General features: G+C 67.4%; 7 non-coding genes across 7 annotated transcripts; all 7 read right to left on the bottom strand.

Moving 5' to 3' along the window:
* Positions 1 to 3,707: 3,707 nt before the first annotated feature.
* TRNAP-AGG (transfer RNA proline (anticodon AGG)) lies at positions 3,708 to 3,779 on the bottom strand. The gene has a single exon. It is a non-coding gene; the product is annotated as a tRNA-Pro (tRNA).
* Positions 3,780 to 5,663: 1,884 nt separating this feature from the next.
* Positions 5,664 to 5,735, bottom strand: TRNAP-AGG (transfer RNA proline (anticodon AGG)). The gene has a single exon. It is a non-coding gene; the product is annotated as a tRNA-Pro (tRNA).
* A 1,874-nt stretch (positions 5,736 to 7,609) lies between these two features.
* Positions 7,610 to 7,681, bottom strand: TRNAP-AGG (transfer RNA proline (anticodon AGG)). Its single transcript has one exon. It is a non-coding gene; the product is annotated as a tRNA-Pro (tRNA).
* Positions 7,682 to 9,578: 1,897 nt separating this feature from the next.
* TRNAP-AGG (transfer RNA proline (anticodon AGG)) lies at positions 9,579 to 9,650 on the bottom strand. Its single transcript has one exon. It is a non-coding gene; the product is annotated as a tRNA-Pro (tRNA).
* Positions 9,651 to 11,528: 1,878 nt separating this feature from the next.
* Positions 11,529 to 11,600, bottom strand: TRNAP-AGG (transfer RNA proline (anticodon AGG)). Its single transcript has one exon. It is a non-coding gene; the product is annotated as a tRNA-Pro (tRNA).
* A 1,889-nt stretch (positions 11,601 to 13,489) lies between these two features.
* TRNAP-AGG (transfer RNA proline (anticodon AGG)) lies at positions 13,490 to 13,561 on the bottom strand. Its single transcript has one exon. It is a non-coding gene; the product is annotated as a tRNA-Pro (tRNA).
* A 1,909-nt stretch (positions 13,562 to 15,470) lies between these two features.
* Positions 15,471 to 15,542, bottom strand: TRNAP-AGG (transfer RNA proline (anticodon AGG)). The gene has a single exon. It is a non-coding gene; the product is annotated as a tRNA-Pro (tRNA).
* Between the last annotated feature and the right edge of the window lie 750 nt (positions 15,543 to 16,292).

Genomic DNA, 16,292 nt, shown 5'->3' with positions numbered 1-16,292 from the left:
TCGCGGCCTGACCTGGCTCGCACGCCACGCCACGCCACGCCACGCCACGCCACGGCACGGCACGCAAGTGGGGAGGAAAAGGCCGGCCAAAGTAGGCCCGGGACACCGGCAAGCACGCTCGTTGGCCGGGCCTCGTCCGGGAGCTCGGCGCTGGGCCTCTGCCGCCCCGAGAGCACCGGGCCGCCTTTGGCCTGGCTGCTCGCCCTCAAGCTTCTGGCCCGAGATCAAGCAGGCTGTGAAGCGTCTCCCCTCCCGAATGGCGCTCCGAGTGCGCCACGCGGCGGGGGCGGGGGCTGCCCCCCGAGAGCCGGGGGCCTCGTGCGCGGCTGCAGTTTTCCAGCTGAGCTGGCGGCTCCGCCGCGGGCCTCGGGGCGACAGCGTCTGCCCCTGCCCGGCGGGCAGATGGGCTCCGGCCGCCTCCCAAACTCCGCCTCCTCCCCCGGCCGACCCTTCGGCCCCTCCCCTGCCTGCAGGTGCCCACTAGAAAGCACCTCCCCCCGCCGCCTCCGCTAGAGCTGAGCCATTAAGCCCTGCCACCGGGGCTCGTGCCGGAGAGCGCCGTCCCCCCCGTTGGGGGACAGCGGGCGGCCGGGAGGAATTCCGGCCACCAGGTCACCCCATTGAATCCAATGGGGGCCCACAGCCGACCACTTCCCGCCGCGCCTCCTCCAGCCATGCCTCGGCAACCAGCTTGCCGTGCCCCCGTGCCCACCTTCCGGCTCCCTGCTCAAGCCGCCTCTCAATTCAGACCGTCAGCCAGCAGCAGCTCGAGAGAAAAAGGGGCAAGAAGGCCGCAGCTGAGCGGGAAGGGCAAGGGCTTGTCCGGGACTCGCACCCGGGACCATTTGCTCCCAAAGCAAGAATCATGCTCCTAGACCAACAAGCCACGCCCGGCCTGCCTCCTGGGTCTCGCTTCCCAGCGGGAAAGGAACAAGCGGCTGCTAGCTGTGAGGCGGAGTCCGGAAGAGAGAGAGAAAGAAAGAGAAGGCGAGTGCTCCCCTTGCTAAAGCAATCAGTTCCGCGCAACAATGGCGTCGTTCTCGGGGCACGCTTGCAGCAGAGGTGGAATCGTCGGCCGTCTGAAGTCCGGCGCCTGGATGACATCCTCTCCCGGGACGGGCCTTCCAGCTCCACAGCCGTCAGTTCCTAGCAGACGTGGTCCTGAGGGCAGGAGCCGGTCGGAAGACCAAAGGGAGGAGGCGCCCGCCAGACCCCTTCTGTGACCTTCAGCACGTGGAGGGGGGCCCACTGTTGTGGCTGTGGAAAGGCCATGGGCCAGATGGACCCTGTCGCGTGAGAAAGCCCCCCGTCCGTGCAGGACTCGGTCCTCCTTTCGAGGCAGACGCCTCGGCCCGCCAACCAGGCGGCAGCTTGGCAGGAAAGACCGACCGTTCAGGGTAGCTGGGTGCCTCCCCTGTGCTTCGTTGTTGCGCGGATGTTGCTCCACGGGCCCACTACGCTGCGTAGCCGTTCCCGCCAGAGGCCGGCTCGCTGTTGGCTGGGCCTGACTCCCGGAGCTGGAGCTTGAAGGAGAGGCGCAGAGCCAACGCCGGCATCTTGGAGTACCACAAGGACACGGGTAGCGTAACGTGAATGGGCGAGCGGGGCACCCAGCGGGAAGATGGGTTGGGGCGCTGCTCCCGCCAAAGAGGGGGCCCCGTGACCTATCCGCAGGGCTGAAGTAAGAAAGAGGAGAGCCACAGGCAAGCACGAGGGACGGCCCCAAGCAGGAGAGGACCACGGCTTGTCTGGGAGTTGAACCCGGGACCTCTTGCTCCCAAAGCGAGAATCATGCTCCTAGACCAACAAGCCAGACCTGGGGCAAGCTGGCGCCTGGCAGGCCTCACGACTTTGAAGGAAAGAGCAGGCAGCCGGAGGCACAAAGCGCAAAAGGCCCACGCCTCCGGGCACCTTTCCAAGCTGGCCTCCCGGGGCGCTCCATCCCGCTGCGAGAGCAAGAAAGAAAGCTCATTCGCGGCCTGACCTGGCTCGCACGCCACGCCACGCCACGGCACGGCACGGCACGCAAGTGGGGAGGAAAAGGCCGGCCAAAGTAGGCCCGGGACACCGGCAAGCACGCTCGTTGGCCGGGCCTCGTCCGGGAGCTCGGCGCTGGGCCTCTGCCGCCCCGAGAGCACCGGGCCGCCTTTGGCCTGGCTGCTCGTCCTCAAGCTTCTGGCCCGAGATCAAGCAGGCTGTAAAGCGTCTCCCATCCTGAACGGCGCTCCGAGTGCGCCACGCCAGGCGGGGGGGTGGCGGGGGCTGTCCCCCGAGAGCCGGGGGCCTCGTGCGCGGCTGCAGTTTTCCAGCTGAGCTGGCGGCTCCGCCGCGGGCCTCGGAGCGGCAGCGTCTGCCCCTGCCCCTGCCCGGCGGGCAGATGGGCTCCGGCCGCCTCCCAGCCTCCGCCTCCTCCCCCGGCTGACCCTTCGGCCCCTCCCCTGCCTTCGGGTGCCCACTAGAAAGCACCTCCCCCCACCGCCTCCGCTAGAGCTGAGCCATTAAGCCCTGCCACCGGGGCTCATGCCGGAGAGCGCCGTCCCCCCCGTTGGGGGACAGCGGGCGGCCGGGAGGAATTCCGGCCACCAGGTCACCCCATTGAATCCAAAGGGGGACCACAGCCGACCACTTCCCGCCGCGCCTCCTCCAGCCATGCCTCGGCAACCAGCTTGCCGTGCCCCCGTGCCCACCTTCCAGCTCCCTGCTCAAGCCGTCTCTCAATTCAGACCGTCAGCCAGCAGCAGCTCGAGAGAAAAAGGGCAAGAAGGCCACAGCTCAGCGGGAAGTGGCAAGGGCTTGTCCGACACTCGCACCCGGGACCTCTTGCTCCCAAAGCAAGAATCATGCTCCTAGACCAACAAGCCACGCCCGGCCTGCCTCCTGGTTCTGGCTTCCCAGCGGGAAAGGAACAAGCGGCTGCTAGCTGTGAGGCGGAGTCCGGAAGAGAGAGAGAAAGAAAGAAAGAGAAGGCGAGTGCTCCCCTTGCTAAAGCAATCAGTTCCGCGCAACAATGGCGTCGTTCTCGGGGCACGCTTGTAGCAGAGGTGGAATCGTCGGCCGTCTGAAGTCCGGCGCCTGGATGGCATCCTCTCCCGGGACGGGCCTTCCAGCTCCACAGCCGTCAGTTCCTAGCAGACGTGGTCCTGAGGGCAGGAGCCGGTCGGAAGACCAAAGGGAGGAGGCGCCCGCCAGACCCCTTCTGTGACCTTCAGCACGTGGAGGGGGGCCCACTGTTGTGGCTGTGGAAAGGCCATGGGCCAGATGGACCCTGTCGCGTGAGAAAGCCCCCCGTCCGTGCAGGACTCGGTCCTCCTTTCGAGGCAGACGCCTCGGCCCGCCAACCAGGCGGCAGCTTGGCAGGAAAGACCGACCGTTCAGGGTAGCTGGGTGCCTCCCCTGTGCTTCGTTGTTGCGCGGATGTTGCTCCACGGGCCCACTACGCTGCGTAGCCGTTCCCGCCAGAGGCCGGCTCGCTGTTGGCTGGGCCTGACTCCCAGAGCTGGAGCTTGAAGGAGAGGCGCAGAGCCAACGCCGGCATCTTGGAGTACCACAAGGACACGGGTAGCGTAACGTGAATGGGCGAGCGGGAAGATGGGTTGGGGCGCTGCTCCCGCCGAAGAGGGGGCCCCGTGACCTATCCGCAGGGCTGAAGTAAGAAAGAGGAGAGCCACAGGGAAGCGCGAGGGACGGCCCCAAGCAGGAGAGGGCCAGGGCTTGTCCGGGAGTTGAACCCGGGACCTCTCGCACCCTAAGCGAGAATCATACCCCTAGACCAACAAGCCAGACCTGGGGCAAGCTGGCGCCTGGCAGGCCTCACGACTTTGACGGAAAGAGCAGGCAGCCAGAGGCACAAAGCGCAAAAGGCCCACGCCTCCGGGCACCTTTCCAAGCTGGCCTCCCGGGGCGCTCCATCCCGCTGCGAGAGCAAGAAAGAAAGCTCATTCCCGGCCTGACCTGGCTCGCACGCCACGCCACGCCACGCCACGCCACGGCACGGCACGCAAGTGGGGAGGAAAAGGCCGGCCAAAGTAGGCCCGGGACACCGGCAAGCACGCTCGTTGGCCGGGCCTCGTCCGGGAGCTCGGCGCTGGGCCTCTGCCGCCCCGAGAGCACCGGGCCGCCTTTGGCCTGGCTGCTCGCCCTCAAGCTTCTGGCCCGAGATCAAGCAGGCTGTGAAGCGTCTCCCCTCCCGAATGGCGCTCCGAGTGCGCCACGCGGCGGGGGCGGGGGCTGCCCCCCGAGAGCCGGGGGCCTCGTGCGCGGCTGCAGTTTTCCAGCTGAGCTGGCGGCTCCGCCGCGGGCCTCGGGGCGGCAGCGTCTGCCCCTGCCCGGCGGGCAGATGGGCTCCGGCCGCCTCCCAAACTCCGCCTCCTCCCCCGGCCGACCCTTCGGCCCCTCCCCTGCCTGCAGGTGCCCACTAGAAAGCACCTCCCCCCGCCGCCTCCGCTAGAGCTGAGCCATTAAGCCCTGCCACCGGGGCTCGTGCCGGAGAGCGCCGTCCCCCCCGTTGGGGGACAGCGGGCGGCCGGGAGGAATTCCGGCCACCAGGTCACCCCATTGAATCCAATGGGGGCCCACAGCCGACCACTTCCCGCCGCGCCTCCTCCAGCCATGCCTCGGCAACCAGCTTGCCGTGCCCCCGTGCCCACCTTCCAGCTCCCTGCTCAAGCCGCCTCTCAATTCAGACCGACAGCCAGCAGCAGCTCGAGAGAAAAAGGGGCAAGAAGGCCGCAGCTGAGCGGGAAGGGCAAGTCCGGGACTCGCACCCGGGACCTCTTGCTCCCAAAGCAAGAATCATGCTCCTAGACCAACAAGCCACGCCCAGACTGCCTCCTGGTTCCCGCTTCCCAGCGGGAAAGGAACAAGCGGCTGCTAGCTGTGAGGCGGAGTCCGGAAGAGAGAAAGAAAGAGAAGGCGAGTGCTCCCCTTGCTAAAGCAATCAGTTCCGCGCAACAATGGCGTCGTTCTCGGGGCACGCTTGTAGCAGAGGTGGAATCGTCGGCCGTCTGAAGTCCGACGCCTGGATGGCATCCTCTCCCGGGACGGGCCTTCCAGCTCCACAGCCGTCAGTTCCTAGCAGACGTGGTCCTGAGGGCAGGAGCCGGTCGGAAGACCAAAGGGAGGAGGCGCCCGCCAGACCCCTTCTGTGACCTTCAGCACGTGGAGGGGGGCCCACTGTTGTGGCTGTGGAAAGGCCATGGGCCAGATGGAGCCTGTCGCGTGAGAAAGCCCCCCGTCCGTGCAGGACTCGGTCCTCCTTTCGAGGCAGACGCCTCGGCCCGCCAACCAGGCGGCAGCTTGGCAGGAAAGACCGACCGTTCAGGGTAGCTGGGTGCCTCCCCTGTGCTTCGTTGTTGCGCGGATGTTGCTCCACGGGCCCACTACGCTGCGTAGCCGTTCCCGCCAGAGGCCGGCTCGCTGTTGGCTGGGCCTGACTCCCGGAGCTGGAGCTTGAAGGAGAGGCGCAGAGCCAACGCCGGCATCTTGGAGTACCACAAGGACACGGGTAGCGTAACGTGAATGGGCGAGCGGGGCACCCAGCGGGAAGATGGGTTGGGGCGCTGCTCCCGCCAAAGAGGGGGCCCCGTGACCTATCCGCAGTGCTGAAGTAAGAAAGAGGAGAGCCACAGGGAAGCGCTCGGCCGGCCCCAAGCAGGAGAGGGCCAGGGCTTGTCCGGGAGTTGAACCCAGGACCTCTCGCACCCTAAGCGAGAATCATACCCCTAGACCAACAAGCCAGACCTGGGGCAAGCTGGCGCCTGGCAGGCCTCACGAGTTTGGCGGAAAGAGCAGGCAGCCGGAGGCACAAAGCGCAAAAGGCCCACGCCTCCGGGCACCTTTCCAAGCTGGCCTCCCGGGGCGCTCCATCCCGCTGCGAGAGCAAGAAAGAAAGCTCATTCGCGGCCTGACCTGGCTCGCACGCCACGGCACGGCACAGCACGCAAGTGGGGAGGAAAAGGCCGGCCAAAGTAGGCCCGGGACACCGGCAAGCACGCTCGTTGGCCGGGCCTCGTCCGGGAGCTCGGCGCTGGGCCTCTGCCGCCCGAGAGCACCGGGCCGCCTTTGGCCTGGCTGCTCGCCCTCAAGCTTCTGGCCCGAGATCAAGCAGGCTGTGAAGCGTCTCCCCTCCTGAATGGCGCTCCGAGTGCGCCACGCGGGGGGGGCGGGGGCTGCCCCCCGAGAGCCGGGGGCCTCGTGCGCAGCTGCAGTTTTCCAGCTGAGCTGGCGGCTCCGCCGCGGGCCTCGGGGCGGTAGCGTCTGCCCCTACCCGGCGGGCAGATGGGCTCCGGCCGCCTCCCAAACTCCGCCTCCTCCCCCGGCCGACCCTTCGGCCTCTCCCCTGCCTGCAGGTGCCCACTAGAAAGCACCTCCCCCCACCGCCTCCGCTAGAGCTGAGCCATTAAGCCCTGCCACCGGGGCTCGTGCCGGAGAGCGCCGTCCCCCCCGTTGGGAGACAGCGGGCGGCCGGGAGGAATTCCGGCCACCAGGTCACCCCATTGAATCCAATGGGGGCCCACAGACGACCACTTCCCGCCGCGCCTCCTCCAGCCATGCCTCGGCAACCAGCTTGCCGTGCCCCCGTGCCCACCTTCCGGCTCCCTGCTCAAGCCGCCTCTCAATTCAGACCGTCAGCCAGCAGCAGCTCGAGAGAAAAAGGGGCAAGAAGGCTGCAGATGAGCAGGAGGGGCAAGGGCTTGTCCGGGACTCGCACCCGGGACCTCTTGCTCCCAAAGCAAGAATCATGCTCCTAGACCAACAAGCCACGCCCTGCCTGCCTGCTGGTTCTCGCTTCCCAGCGGGAAAGGAACAAGCGGCTGCTACCTGTGAGGCGGAGTCCCGAAGAGAGAAAGAAAGAGAAGGCGAGTGCTCCCCTTGCTAAAGCAATCAGTTCCGCGCAACAATGGCGTCGTTCTCGGGGCACGCTTGTAGCAGAGGTGGAATCGTCGGCCGTCTGAAGTCCGGTGCCTGGATGGCATCCTCTCCCGGGACGGGCCTTCCAGCTCCACAGCCGTCAGTTCCTAGCAGACGTGGTCCTGAGGGCAGGAGCCGGTCGGAAGACCAAAGGGAGGAGGCGCCCGCCAGACCCCTTCTGTGACCTTCAGCACGTGGAGGGGGGCCCACTGTTGTGGCTGTGGAAAAGCCATGGGCCAGATGGACCCTGTCGCGTGAGAAAGCCCCCCGTCCGTGCAGGACTCGGTCCTCCTTTCGAGGCAGACGCCTCGGCCCGCCAACCAGGCGGCAGCTTGGCAGGAAAGACCGAGCGTTCAGGGTAGCTGGGTGCCTCCCCTGTGCTTCGTTGTTGCGCGGATGTTGCTCCACGGGCCCACTACGCTGCGTAGCCGTTCCCGCCAGAGGCCGGCTCGCTGTTGGCTTGGCCTGACTCCCGGAGCTGGAGCTTGAAGGAGAGGCGCAGAGCCAACGCCGGCATCTTGGAGTACCACAAGGACACGGGTAGCGTAACGTGAAAGGGCGAGCAGGGCACCCAGCGGGAAGATGGGTTGGGGCGCTGCTCCCGCCAAAGAGGGGGCCCCGTGACCTATCCGCAGGGCTGAAGTAAGAAAGAGGAGAGCCACAGGGAAGCGCTCGGCCGGCCCCAAGCAGGAGAGGGCCAGGGCTTGTCCGGGAGTTGAACCCGGGACCTCTCGCACCCTAAGCGAGAATCATACCCCTAGACCAACAAGCCAGACCTGGGGCAAGCTGGCGCCTGGCAGGCCTCACGAGTTTGGCGGAAAGAGCAGGCAGCCGGAGGCACAAAGCGCAAAAGGCCCACGCCTCCGGGCACCTTTCCAAGCTGGCCTCCCGGGGCGCTCCATCCCGCTGCGAGAGCAAGAAAGAAAGCTCATTCCCGGCCTGACCTGGCTCGCACGCCACGGCACGGCACGGCACGGCACGCAAGTGGGGAGGAAAAGGCCGGCCAAAGTAGGCCCGGGACACCGGCAAGCACGCTCGTTGGCCGGGCCTCGTCCGGGAGCTCGGCGCTGGGCCTCTGCCGCCCCGAGAGCACCGGGCCGCCTTTGGCCTGGCTGCTCGCCCTCAAGCTTCTGGCCCGAGATCAAGCAGGCTGTGAAGCGTCTCCCCTCCCGAATGGCGCTCCGAGTGCGCCATGCGGGGGGGGGGGGCGGGGGCTGCCCCCCGAGAGCCGGGGGCCTCGTGCGCGGCTGCAGTTTTCCAGCTGAGCTGGCGGCTCCGCCGCGGGCCTCGGGGCGGCAGCGTCTGCCCCTGCCCGGCGGGCAGATGGGCTCCGGCCGCCTCCCAAACTCCGCCTCCTCCCCCGGCCGACCCTTCGGCCCCTCCCCTGCCTGCAGGTGCCCACTAGAAAGCACCTCCCCCCACCGCCTCCGCTAGAGCTGAGCCATTAAGCCCTGCCACCGGGGCTCGTGCCGGAGAGCGCCGTCCCCCCCGTTGGGAGACAGCGGGCGGCCGGGAGGAATTCCGGCCACCAGGTCACCCCATTGAATCCAATGGGGGCCCACAGCCGACCACTTCCCGCCGCGCCTCCTCCAGCCATGCCTCGGCAACCAGCTTGCCGTGCCCCCGTGCCCACCTTCCGGCTCCCTGCTCAAGCCGCCTCTCAATTCAGACCGACAGCCAGCAGCAGCTCGAGAGAAAAAGGGCAAGAAGGCCACAGCTCAGCGGGAAGCGGCAAGGGCTTGTCCGGGACTCGCACCCGGGACCTCTTGCTCCCAAAGCAAGAATCATGCTCCTAGACCAACAAGCCACGCCCGGCCTGCCTCGTGGTTCTGGCTTCCCAGCGGGAAAGGAACAAGCGGCTGCTAGCTGTGAGGCGGAGTCCGGAAGAGAGAGAGAAAGAAAGAGAAGGCGAGTGCTCCCCTTGCTAAAGCAATCAGTTCCCCGCAACAATGGCGTCGTTCTCGGGGCACGCTTGCAGCAGAGGTGGAATCGTCGGCCGTCTGAAGTCCGGCGCCTGGATGACATCCTCTCCCGGGACGGGCCTTCCAGCCCTACAGCCGTCAGTTCCTAGCAGACGTGGTCCTGAGGGAAGGAGCCGGTCGGAAGACCAAAGGGAGGAGGCGCCCGCCAGACCCCTTCTGTGACCTTCAGCACGTGGAGGGGGGCCCACTGTTGTGGCTGTGGAAAAGCCATGGGCCAGATGGACCCTGTCGCGTGAGAAAGCCCCCCGTCCGTGCAGGACTCGGTCCTCCTTTCGAGGCAGACGCCTCGGCCCGCCAACCAGGCGGCAGCTTGGCAGGAAAGACCGAGCGTTCAGGGTAGCTGGGTGCCTCCCCTGTGCTTCGTTGTTGCGCGGATGTTGCTCCACGGGCCCACTACGCTGCGTAGCCGTTCCCGCCAGAGGCCGGCTCGCTGTTGGCTGGGCCTGACTCCCGGAGCTGGAGCTTGAAGGAGAGGCGCAGAGCCAACGCCGGCATCTTGGAGTACCACAAGGACACGGGCACACGAGTAGCGTAACATGAATGGGCGAGCGGGGCACCCAGCGGGAAGATGGGTTGGGGCGCTGCTCCCGCCAAAGAGGGGGCCCCGTGACCTATCCGCAGGGCTGAAGTAAGAAAGAGGAGAGCCACAGCCGAGCGCGCGGGCCGGCCCCAAGCAGGAGAGAACCAGGGCTTGTCCGGGAGTTGAACCCGGGACCTCTCGCACCCTAAGCGAGAATCATGCCCCTAGACCAACAAGCCAGACCTGGGGGCAAGCTGGCTCCTGGCAGGCATCACGAATTTGGCGGAAAGAGCAGGCAGCCGGAGGCACAAAGCGCAAAAGGCCCACGCCTCCGGGCACCTTTCCAAGCTGGCCTCCCGGGGCGGTCCATCCCGCTGCAAGAGCAAGAAAGAAAGCTCATTCGCGGCCTGACCTGGCTCGCACGCCACGCCGCGGCACAGCACAGCACGCACGTGGGGAGGAAAAGGCCGGCCAAAGTAGGCCCGGGACACCGGCAAGCACGCTCGTTGGCCGGGCCTCGTCCGGGAGCTCGGCGCTGGGCCTCTGCCGCCCCGAGAGCACCGGGCCGCCTTTGGCCTGGCTGCTCGTCCTCAAGCTTCTGGCCCGAGATCAAGCAGGCTGTAAAGCGTCTCCCATCCTGAACGGCGCTCCGAGTGCGCCACGCCAGGCGGGGGGGGTGGCGGGGGCTGTCCCCCGAGAGCCGGGGGCCTCGTGCGCGGCTGCAGTTTTCCAGCTGAGCTGGCGGCTCCGCCGCGGGCCTCGGAGCGGCAGCGTCTGCCCCTGCCCCTGCCCGGCGGGCAGATGGGCTCCGGCCGCCTCCCAAACTCCGCCTCCTCCCCCGGCCGACCCTTCGGCCCCTCCCCTGCCTGCAGGTGCCCACTAGAAAGCACCTCCCCCAGCCGCCTCCGCTAGAGCTGAGCCATTAAGCCCTGCCACCGGGGCTCGTGCCGGAGAGCGCCGTCCCCCCCGTTGGGGGACAGCGGGCGGCCGGGAGGAATTCCGGCCACCAGGTCACCCCATTGAATCCAATGGGGGCCCACAGCCGACCACTTCCCGCCGCGCCTCCTCCAGCCATGCCTCGGCAACCAGCTTGCCGTGCCCCCGTGCCCACCTTCCGGCTCCCTGCTCAATCCGCCTCTCAATTCAGACCGACAGCCAGCAGCAGCTCGAGAGAAAAAGGGGCAAGAAGGCCGCAGCTGAGCGGGAAGGGCAAGTCCGGGACTCGCACCCGGGACCTCTTGCTCCCAAAGCAAGAATCATGCTCCTAGACCAACAAGCCACGCCCAGACTGCCTCCTGGTTCCCGCTTCCCAGCGGGAAAGGAACAAGCGGCTGCTAGCTGTGAGGCGGAGTCCGCAAGAGAGAAAGAAAGAGAAGGCGAGTGCTCCCCTTGCTAAAGCAATCAGTTCCGCGCAACAATGGCGTCGTTCTCGGGGCACGCTTGTAGCAGAGGTGGAATCGTCGGCCGTCTGAAGTCCGGCGCCTGGATGGCATCCTCTCCCGGGACGGGCCTTCCAGCTCCACAGCCGTCAGTTCCTAGCAGACGTGGTCCTGAGGGCAGGAGCCGGTTGGAAGACCAAAGGGAGGAGGCGCCCGCCAGACCCCTTCTGTGACCTTCAGCACGTGGAGGGGGGCCCACTGTTGTGGCTGTGGAAAGGCCATGGGCCAGATGGACCCTGTCGCGTGAGAAAGCCCCCCGTCCGTGCAGGACTCGGTCCTCCTTTCGAGGCAGACGCCTCGGCCCGCCAACCAGGCGGCAGCTTGGCAGGAAAGACCGACCGTTCAGGGTAGCTGGGTGCCTCCCCTGTGCTTCGTTGTTGCGCGGATGTTGCTCCACGGGCCCACTACGCTGCGTAGCCGTTCCCGCCAGAGGCCGGCTCGCTGTTGGCTGGGCCTGACTCCCAGAGCTGGAGCTTGAAGGAGAGGCGCAGAGCCAACGCCGGCATCTTGGAGTACCACAAGGACACGGGTAGCGTAACGTGAATGGGCGAGCGGGAAGATGGGTTGGGGCGCTGCTCCCGCCAAAGAGGGGGCCCCGTGACCTATCCGCAGGGCTGAAGTAAGAAAGAGGAGAGCCACAGGCAAGCACGAGGGACGGCCCCAAGCAGGAGAGGACCAGGGCTTGTCCGGGAGTTGAACCCGGGACCTCTCGCACCCTAAGCGAGAATCATACCCCTAGACCAACAAGCCAGACCTGGGGCAAGCTGGCGCCTGGCAGGCCTCACGACTTTGACGGAAAGAGCAGGCAGCCGGAGGCACAAAGCGCAAAAGGCCCACGCCTCCGGGCACCTTTCCAAGCTGGCCTCCCGGGGCGCTCCATCCCGCTGCGAGAGCAAGAAAGAAAGCTCATTCGCGGCCTGACCTGGCTCGCACGCCACGCCGCGGCACGGCACAGCACGCACGTGGGGAGGAAAAGGCAGGCCAAAGTAGGCCCGGGACACCGGCAAGCACGCTCGTTGGCCGGGCCTCGTCCGGGAGCTCGGCGCTGGGCCTCTGCCGCCCCGAGAGCACCGGGCCGCCTTTGGCCTGGCTGCTCGCCCTCAAGCTTCTGGCCCGAGATCAAGCAGGCTGTGAAGCGTCTCCCCTCCCGAAAGGCGCTCCGAGTGCGCCACGCGGGGGGGGGGGGCGGGGGCTGCCCCCCGAGAGCCGGGGGCCTCGTGCGCGGCTGCAGTTTTCCAGCTGAGCTGGCGGCTCCGCCGCGGGCCTCGGGGCGGCAGCGTCTGCCCCTGCCCGGCGGGCAGATGGGCTCCGGCCGCCTCCCAAACTCCGCCTCCTCCCCCGGCCGACCCTTCGGCCCCTCCCCTGCCTGCAGGTGCCCACTAGAAAGCACCTCCCCCCGCCGCCTCCGCTAGAGCTGAGCCATTAAGCCCTGCCACCGGGGCTCGTGCCGGAGAGCGCCGTCCCCCCCGTTGGGGGACAGCGGGCGGCCGGGAGGAATTCCGGCCACCAGGTCACCCCATTGAATCCAATGGGGGCCCACAGCCGACCACTTCCCGCCGCGCCTCCTCCAGCCATGCCTCGGCAACCAGCTTGCCGTGCCCCCGTGCCCACCTTCCGGCTCCCTGCTCAAGCCGCCTCTCAATTCAGACCGTCAGCCAGCAGCAGCTCGAGAGAAAAAGGGGCAAGAAGGCCGCAGCTGAGCGGGAAGGGCAAGGGCTTGTCCGGGACTCGCACCCGGGACCTCTTGCTCCCAAAGCAAGAACCATGCTCCTAGACCAACAAGCCACGCCCGGCCTGCCTCCTGGTCCTCGCTTCCCAGCGGGAAAGGAACAAGCGGCTGCTAGCTGTGAGGCGGAGTCCGGAAGAGAGAGAGAAAGAAAGAGAAGGCGAGTGCTCCCCTTGCTAAAGCAATCAGTTCCGCGCAACAATGGCGTCGTTCTCGGGGCACGCTTGCAGCAGAGGTGGAATCGTCGGCCGTCTGAAGTCCGGCGCCTGGATGGCATCCTCTCCCGGGACGGGCCTTCCAGCTCCACAGCCGTCAGTTCCTAGCAGACGTGGTCCTGAGGGCAGGAGCCGGTCGGAAGACCAAAGGGAGGAGGCGCCCGCCAGACCCCTTCTGTGACCTTCAGCACGTGGAGGGGGGCCCACTGTTGTGGCTGTGGAAAGGCCATGGGCCAGATGGACCCTGTCGCGTGAGAAAGCCCCCCGTCCGTGCAGGACTCGGTCCTCCTTTCGAGGCAGACGCCTCGGCCCGCCAACCAGGCGGCAGCTTGGCAGGAAAGACCGACCGTTCAGGGTAGCTGGGTGCCTCCCCTGTGCTTCGTTGTTGCGCGGATGTTGCTCCACGGGCCCACTACGCTGCGTAGCCGTTCCCGCCAGAGGCCGGCTCGCTGTTGGCTGGGCCTGACTCCCGGAGCTGGAGCTTGAAGGAGAGGCGCAGAGCCAACGCCGGCATCTTGGAGTACCACAAGGACACGGGTAGCGTAACGTGAATGGGCGAGCGGGGCACCCAGCGGGAAGATGGGTTGGGGCGCTGCTCCCGCCAAAGAGGGGGCCCCGTGACCTATCCGCAGGGCTGAAGAAAGAAAGAGGAGAGCCACAGGCAAGCACGAGGGACGGCCCCAAGCAGGAGAGGACCAGGGCTTGTCCGGGAGTTGAACCCGGGACCTCTCGCACCCTAAGCGAGAATCATACCCCTAGACCAACAAGCCAGACCTGGGGCAAGCTGGCGCCTGGCAGGCCTCACGACTTTGACGGAAAGAGCAGGCAGCCGGAGGCACAAAGCGCAAAAGGCCCACGCCTCCGGGCACCTTTCCAAGCTGGCCTCCCGGGGCGCTCCATCCCGCTGCGAGAGCAAGAAAGAAAGCTCATTCGCGGCCTGACCTGGCTCGCACGCCACGCCACGCCACGGCACGGCACGGCACGGCACGCAAGTGGGGAGGAAAAGGCCGGCCAAAGTAGGCCCGGGACACCGGCAAGCACGCTCGTTGGCCGGGCCTCGTCCGGGAGCTCGGCGCTGGGCCTCTGCCGCCCCGAGAGCACCGGGCCGCCTTTGGCCTGGCTGCTCGCCCTCAAGCTTCTGGCCCGAGATCAAGCAGGCTGTGAAGCGTCTCCCCTCCCGAATGGCGCTCCGAGTGCGCCACGCGGGGGGGGGGCGGGGGCTGTCCCCCGAGAGCCGGGGGCCTCGTGCGCGGCTGCAGTTTTCCAGCTGAGCTGGCGGCTCCGCCGCGGGCCTCGGGGCGGCAGCGTCTGCCCCTGCCCGGCGGGCAGATGGGCTCCGGCCGCCTCCCAAACTCCGCCTCCTCCCCCGGCCGACCCTTCGGCCCCTCCCCTGCCTGCAGGTGCCCACTAGAAAGCACCTCCCCCCACCGCCTCCGCTAGAGCTGAGCCATTAAGCCCTGCCACCGGGGCTCGTGCCGGAGAGCGCCGTCCCCCCCGTTGGGGGACAGCGGGCGGCCGGGAGGAATTCCGGCCACCAGGTCACCCCATTGAATTCAATGGGGGCCCACAGCCGACCACTTCCCGCCGCACCTCCTCCAGCCATGCCTCGGCAACCAGCTTGCCGTGCCCCCGTGCCCACCTTCCGGCTCCCTGCTCAAGCCGCCTCTCAATTCAGACCGTCAGCCAGCAGCAGCTCGAGAGAAAAAGGGGCAAGAAGGCGGCAGATGAGCGGGAGGGGCAAGGGCTTGTCCGGGACTCGCACCCGGGACCTCTTGTTCCCAAAGCAAGAATCATGCTCCTAGACCAACAAGCCACGCCCGGCCTGCCTCCTGGTTCTGGCTTCCCAGCGGGAAAGGAACAAGCGGCTGCTAGCTGTGAGGCGGAGTCTGGAAGAGAGAAAGAAAGAAAGAAAGAGAAGGCGAGTGCTCCCCTTGCTAAAGCAATCAGTTCCCCGCAACAATGGCGTCGTGCTCGGGGCACGCTTGCAGCAGAGGTGGAATCGTCGGCCGTCTGAAGTCCGGCGCCTGGATGACATCCTCTCCCGGGACGGGCCTTCCAGCTCCACAGCCGTCAGTTCCTAGCAGACGTGGTCCTGAGGGCAGGAGCCGGTCGAAAGACCAAAGGGAGGAGGCGCCCGCCAGACCCCTTCTGTGACCTTCAGCACGTGGAGGGGGGCCCACTGTTGTGGCTGTGGAAAAGCCATTGGCCAGATGGACCCTGTCGCGTGAGAAAGCCCCCCGTCCGTGCAGGACTCGGTCCTCCTTTCGAGGCAGACGCCTCGGCCCGCCAACCAGGCGGCAGCTTGGCAGGAAAGACCGACCGTTCAGGGTAGCTGGGTGCCTCCCCTGTGCTTCGTTGTTGCGCGGATGTTGCTCCACGGGCCCACTACGCTGCGTAGCCGTTCCCGCCAGAGGCCGGCTCGCTGTTGGCTGGGCCTGACTCCCGCAGCTGGAGCTTGAAGGAGAGGCGCAGAGCCAACGCCGGCATCTTGGAGTACCACAAGGACACGGGCACACGAGTAGTGTAACGTGAATGGGCGAGCGGGGCACCCAGCGGGAAGATGGGTTGGGGCGCTGCTCCCGCCAAAGAGGGGGCCCCGTGACCTATCCGCAGGGCTGAAGTAAGAAAGAGGAGAGCCACAGCCGAGCGCACGGGCCGGCCCCAAGCAGGAGAGGAGCAGGGCTTGTCCGGGAGTTGAACCCGGGACCTCTCGCACCCTAAGCGAGAATCATACCCCTAGACCAACAAGACAGACCTGGGGGCAAGCTGGCTCCTGGCAGCCTCACGAATTTGGCGGAAAGAGCAGGCAGCCGGAGGCACAAAGCGCAAAAGGCCCACGCCTCCGGGCACCTTTCCAAGCTGGCCTCCCGGGGCGCTCCATCCCGCTGCGAGAGCAAGAAAGAAAGCTCATTCGCGGCCTGACCTGGCTCGCACGCCGCGGCACGGCACAGCACGCACGTGGGGAGGAAAAGGCCGGCCAAAGTAGGCCCGGGACACCGGCAAGCACGCTCGTTGGCCGGGCCTCGTCCGGGAGCTCGGCGCTGGGCCTCTGCCGCCCCGAGAGCACCGGGCCGCCTTTGGCCTGGCTGCTCGTCCTCAAGCTTCTGGCCCGAGATCAAGCAGGCTGTAAAGCGTCTCCCATCCCGAACGGCGCACCGAGTGCGCCACGCACGGGGGGGGGGGCGGGGGCTGTCCCCCGAGAGCCGGGGGCCTCGTGCGCGGCTGCAGTTTTCCAGCTGAGCTGGCGGCTCCGCCGCGGGCCTCGGGGCGGCAGCGTCTGCCCCTGCCCGGCGGGCAGATGGGCTCCGGCCGCCTCCCAGCCTCCGCCTCCTCCCCGGCCGACCCTTCGGCCCCTCCCCTGCCTTCAGGTGCCCACTAGAAAGCACCTCCCCCCACCGCCTCCGCTAGAGCTGAGCCATTAAGCCCTGCCACCGGGGCTCGTGCCGGAGAGCGCCGTCCCCCCCGTTGGGGGACAGCGGGCGGCCGGGAGGAATTCCGGCC

Source organism: Pelodiscus sinensis, chromosome 6 (assembly GCF_052426305.1).
Source record: "Pelodiscus sinensis isolate ZL-2025 chromosome 6, ASM5242630v1, whole genome shotgun sequence".
In the NCBI taxonomy this organism is placed as follows: Eukaryota; Metazoa; Chordata; order Testudines; family Trionychidae; genus Pelodiscus; species Pelodiscus sinensis.
The sequence above is the reverse complement of the archived record's forward strand: the minus strand, read 5'-3'. Positions and strand labels throughout refer to the sequence as shown.